We start from the raw sequence: 4,886 nt of genomic DNA on the forward strand, positions 1-4,886 counted from the left end.
TGATGTCTAGGCTCTTTTTTTGATCATGGCTTTCAGGTAGTCCCATAATTTTTAAATTGTCTCTCCTGGATCTATTCTCCAGGTCAGTTGTTTTTCCAATGAGATATTTCACATTATCTTCCATCTTTTCATTCTTTTGGTTTTGTTTTGTGATTTCTTGGTTTCTCATAAAGTCATGAGCCTCCATCTGTTCCATTCTAATTTTGAAAGAACTATTTTCTTCAGTGAGTTTTTGAATCTCCTTTTCCATTTGGCTAATTCTGCTTTTGAAAGCATTCTTCTCCTCATTGGCTTTTTGAACCTCTTTTGCCAATTGAGTTAGCCTATTTTTCAAGGTGTTATTTTCTTCAGTATTTTTTTGGGTCTCCTTTAGCAGGGTGTTTACTTGTTTTTCATGCTTTGCTTGCATGTCACTCAATTCTCTTCCCAGTTTTTCCTTCACCTCTCTAACTTGATTTTCAAAATCCTTTTTGAGCTCTTCCATGGCCTGAGCCCATTGAGTGGGCTGGGATACCGAAGCCTTGACTTCTGCGTTTTTCCCTGATGGTAAGCATTGTTCTTCCTCATCAGAAAGGAAGGAAGGAAATGCCTGTTCACCAAGAAAGTAACCTTCTATAGTCTTATTTTTTTTCTCCTTTCTGGGCATTTTCCCAGCCAGTGACTTGACTTCTGAGTGTCCTCTCCACCCCCACCTAGCCTCCAGATCCACCCAGCCAGCACTTGGGGTCTGAGATTCAAATGCTGCTCCCCAGCCTCAGGGCTTTGGGCAGGGGCAGGGCTGCTGTTCAGTGTGAGATTAAGTTCAGGTACTCAAGTCAGGGCAGGGCCACCTCATGGGCTCCGTTCCCTCAGGGAGTTTATGCAGAGACCTTCAACAATGGATCCTAGTTCCTGCCTGCTTGGGGAGCCCTGGTCTGCTCCTGCCTCCGCTGCTGCCTCCTGAGGGGGCCTGAGTTATGGGGGCACCCCACTCCCCTCTTGACCCGCCAAAGAGACCCTCTCACCGACCCTTGTCACCTGTGGGTGGAGGGACCCATGCAGCTGCTGGAGATTCCATCCCTGAAGCCTGGTCAGATCTGCTCCTTTCAGCGCTGCGCCGCCGAGGCAGGGTTGGGCTCTGCTCTGGGTCTGGGGTGTGAGGGACCTTTTGCGAGAATTTTTCAGGCTCTCTAGAGCAGAAATCTCGTCTGCTCTGTTCTATGGCTTCTGCTGCCCCAGAATTCGCCCGTGGTTCTTTTTGTTACAGGTATTTTATCGGCAGTGGGTTCGGAGGTGGCATATGTGCATCTTTCTACTCCGCCATCTTGGCTCTGCCCCCTCTGCTTAGATTTCTTAAATAACATGGGTTGGACATGAGATTTCCCATTGAGAACATGGACGCAGCTCTACTAGGTACCTTCAGGAGGCATTAGATAATCTCATTCACTAGGGCAAATGGGTTGGGAGAACCCTAGACAAGAGCTATCTCCAAAGCAAAAACTGCTCAAATACTGTACCTTGCTCTATCTTCTGGTTTAATGGGAACTCTATCTATCTATCTATCTATCTATCTATCTATCTATCTATCTATCTATCTATCTATCTATCTGTCTGTCTGTCTGTCTGTCTGTCTGTCTGTCTGTCTGTCTATCTAGATAATCCTATTTCCATGGCTCTTCACAGCAGTCCTCTGGACTCAGCAGGTCACGAATTTCTATCCTCATTTTATAGAAAATAAACAGTTTGAAACACCCACAAGCTGCCTGGTGCAATGCCAGGGACCTCATGTTCAAATTATTGAAAGCTGAAAGGGACCTTCAAAGTTATCTGATAGAACATTAGCTCCTTGAGGGCAAATCTCTGTATCCTGACTGCTTGGCATAGATATTGAAGTAGGCTCTTAATAAATTCTGATTGATCGATTAATAGGAAGAGTTCACCCCCTCACCAACTTTACAAATAATGAAACAGAATAGGGAAATGACATGGCCAGTGGAGCACATAGGTAGTACTTGGTAGAACCAGCATTCAAACCCAGGCCTCCAGACTCTAAAATCCAAGGCTAATTGGGCAGTTCAGCTCAACACTCAGTTCAAATTATGAAGTAATCTGTTGTCCTTGGAGACACTGGTGAGTTTCATCCTTTGACTTTGGTTCTGGCCTTGAGTTGCAAACAGTCAGTATGGGCTATTCTGACTTAGCTTCATTCTTTTTCCCTAGCCCCTGATGTCCAATTGGCAGAGCTGGCTCAGAATACAGCCCAGTTGATGTAGATCAAAGGCAAACTGCTTCCTTAGCTAACTATGGCCAAGTTAAATATGTGAAGAGGAGCTACAGACTTTCTGCATAAATATATGTCTGTCACTCAGAGGCAAGCACAAGGTACCAGGCCAACTAGATCTAGATCAGAGACCATTGAGATCAGAACTCATTTTAATCCAGTTTATTCAAAGTTGGACAGATCTATGAGATCACACACTCCAAACATTATCTTTCATAGTTAAGGAAACCAGGGTTGTTGGAGAAGTGATTTGCCCAAGGTCACACAGAAAATTAATGATGTAGCTGGGACCAGAACCTAGGCCTTCACACCTGCATACTAACAATGCTTCCCATCATATCACAGACTCAGTCTGGGAAGGTTTCTTGGCAGATGTAGTCTTTGAGGAATAGAAGGGATAGAGTTTCTTAAAAATATATCAGTTAAAGAAGCATTCAAGAATTATCTGCTGTGTGTCAGGTACTGTACAAAAACAGAGATATTCCCCATTCTCAAGAGACAACTGGGGAGACAGCAAGTACATATGCATGCAGAAAGATTATAGAGGTAATAAATACAAGTATACACAAAATAATTAACTATAAATTGATCTGAAGGGGCTACTAATAGTTAGGCAATCAGGAAAAGATTAAATCAGAAAGATGATGGGCAGCTAGGTGGTTCTTCCGCAATGTTCGTTCTTGATTCTTGGGCAACAAAGGACGAATACACAAATCAGAAGATGGTACTTGATTTGTGTCTTGAAGGTAAAGAGGGAGCCTATGAGACAGAAGTAAAGAGGGAGAGAGTACATTGCAGGCATTTTGACAAGGGGTGGCGTGCAAAGGGATGGAGGTAGGAGATGGAGAATATAAGTAAGGAACAGCATGGAAACTAAGGCTGGATCACAGAGTGCTGGATGGGGGAGGAATATATTGTGAGAATGGAAAGAAAGGGCTTTGAAAACCAAACAAAGTTCCTATTTTGTTCTCAAGGCAATGAAGAGCCAGTGGAATTTGTTGAGTTAAGAAATAAGTGTGTTTGTCTTTCGTTGCCAAAAAAGACCATGCCATCAGAGAAATGATGACATGACTTGCCCTTGACTTTGTTTTGAGTGAGGGAGAGCTGTGCAGGTCACCAGCCTCACTTCTTCTCCAGAGCCATCTGAATCCAATGACCAGATATTCATCAGGATGACTGGAGATGACCCAGGATGAGGCAATTGGGGTTAAGTGACTTGCCCAAGGTCACACAGCTGGTGAGTGTCAAGTGTCTGAGGTGAGATTTGAACTCAGGTCCTCCTGACTCCTGCACTGGTGCTGTATCCACTGCACCATCTAGCTTCCCTACGAGCAGGGAAATATAGTAGAGTAGTGGTCATGATATTATGAGAACTCGCTCAAATAAAGTTTCTACCACCTATTAGCAAGGGTACTTTGGGCAAGTCACTTTCCCAGGATCATCAACATCTTTCCATCTCTATGCTCTATGTTTTCATCTTTCATGTCTGCTTTACCCCCTCCCAAACCTATTATCCGGTTTCTCCAGATCTTTTCCCATTCATCTAGCATAGTCCTCATAAATGCCTGTGTGCACTTCCATATTCTTGTGTGTCATCATTTTCTCTGTCAGTGTCTCACCTCTGCTTCTCAGAATCCCTAGCCCTTTTTGAGGGTCAGCTCAAGGGCAACATCCCAAAAGAGGCCTTTCCTGATCCCTCCCCCCAGTTTTGAGCACTACTAACATCATGAAATTCCTTGGTGTTTGTTCTGTAGAAATTTTCTATTAGGGCCACCATGGTGACTCTTCCTGGGGTCTAGATGCCATCCGTCTCACATCTGCGCCATCCTTAGGCTTGGATCTCGACTCTTCTCTCAGCCTGTCTCCTGGAGACCTCTTGTCTGCTCCGATGTTGAAACTAGCCAGGAATCGTGTTCCACGAGAGAATGACACGGTAACCATCAGAACCAGGAAATTCATGACAAACAGACTTCTTCAGCGTAAACACATGGTTATAGATGTCCTTCATCCTGGAAAGGCCACAGTGCCCAAGACTGAAATTTGAGAAAAACTGACAAAAATGGACAAGACAACTCCAGATGTCATTTTTGTCTTTGGATTCAGAACCCATTTTGGTGGTGGCAAAACAACAGGCTTTGGAATGATTTATGATTCCCTTGACTATGCAAAGAAAAATGAACCAAAGCAGAGACTTGCAAGGCATGACCTGTATGAGAAGAAAAAGACATCAAGAAAGCAGCGAAAGGAACGTAAGAACAGAATGAAGAAAGTCAGGGGTACTGCAAAGGCAAATGGCGGTGCTGGCAAAAAGAAGGAATAAAAGGCACTATGGATGTTGTTTATCTGTGAAGATAATTTTTCATCAGAGCATAAATAAACTGTAAAAACTTCAAAAAAAATCTTCTATTTGCTTTTCTATGTACATGTTATAGCCTCCCATTTGAGGCAGTAGTTGATAGAGAAGCGGACCTGGAGTCAGGAAGACAAGTTCAAATCCACCCTCAGATACTTACTAGCTATATGACCCTGGGCAAGTCACTTCACCTCTGTCTGCCTCAGTTTCCTCAACTGTAAACTGGGGATCATGATTACACCTACCTCCTAGGGTTGTTGAGAGGATCAAATT

At 43.8% G+C, this 4,886-nt stretch overlaps 1 pseudogene; it reads left to right on the forward strand.

Moving 5' to 3' along the window:
* Window positions 1-4,144: 4,144 nt before the first annotated feature.
* On the forward strand, window positions 4,145-4,659 carry LOC140516206 (small ribosomal subunit protein eS24 pseudogene; annotated as a pseudogene).
* The last annotated feature ends 227 nt before the right edge of the window (window positions 4,660-4,886 follow it).

The sequence above is a fragment of the Notamacropus eugenii genome, chromosome X (assembly GCF_028372415.1).
Source record: "Notamacropus eugenii isolate mMacEug1 chromosome X, mMacEug1.pri_v2, whole genome shotgun sequence".
Classification (NCBI taxonomy): Eukaryota; Metazoa; Chordata; class Mammalia; order Diprotodontia; family Macropodidae; genus Notamacropus; species Notamacropus eugenii.